At 40.2% G+C, this 711-nt stretch overlaps 1 non-coding gene across 1 annotated transcript; it reads left to right on the forward strand.

Moving 5' to 3' along the window:
* Positions 1-378: 378 nt before the first annotated feature.
* LOC112787843 (small nucleolar RNA R71) lies at positions 379-486 on the forward strand. Its single transcript, XR_003195232.1, has one exon. It is a non-coding gene; the product is annotated as a small nucleolar RNA R71 (small nucleolar RNA).
* Positions 487-711: the final 225 nt, after the last annotated feature.

Raw genomic sequence — 711 nt, forward strand, 5'->3', positions numbered from 1 at the left:
CACCTCTGCCATTGCAGGATTCTCAGGGTCATAAGCTTCTTCTTCAGAGGAAGCTTCTTTAGTACTGCCGGATGCCACTTGCATTCCAGTCAGATTCTGAGAAATCATATTGACTTGCTGAGTCAATATTTAGTTCTGAGCCAATATTGTATTCAGAGTATCAATCTCAAGAACTCCTTTCTTCTGAGTCATCCCATTATTCATAGGATTTCTTTCAAAAGTATACATGAACTGGTTATTTACAACCATCTCAATGAGTTCCTGGGCTTCTGCAGGTGTCTTCTTCAGATGAAGAGATCCTCCAGTAAAGTGTTCCAATGACATCTTGGACAATTCAGATAGACCATCATAGAATATACATAAGATGCTCCATTCTGAAAGCATGTCAGAAGGACACCTTCTGATCAATTGCTTGTATCTTTCCCAAGCTTCATAGAGGGATTCACCTTCCTTCTGTCTGAAGGTTTGGACTTCCACTCTAAGCTTTCTCAACTTTTGAGGTGGAAAGAATTTGGCCAAGAAAGCATTGACCAACTTTTCCTAAGAGTTCAGGCTTTCTTTAGGTTGTGAATCTAACCATATACTATCTCTGTCTCTTACAGCAAAAGGGAAAAGCATAAGTCTGTAGACCTCAGGATCAACCCCATTGGTCTTAACAGTGTCACAGATTTGCAAGAATTCAGCTAAGAACTGATGAGGATCTTCCAATGG

This window comes from Arachis hypogaea, chromosome 20 (genome assembly GCF_003086295.3).
Source record: "Arachis hypogaea cultivar Tifrunner chromosome 20, arahy.Tifrunner.gnm2.J5K5, whole genome shotgun sequence".
Lineage (NCBI taxonomy): Eukaryota > Viridiplantae > Streptophyta > Magnoliopsida > Fabales > Fabaceae > Arachis > Arachis hypogaea.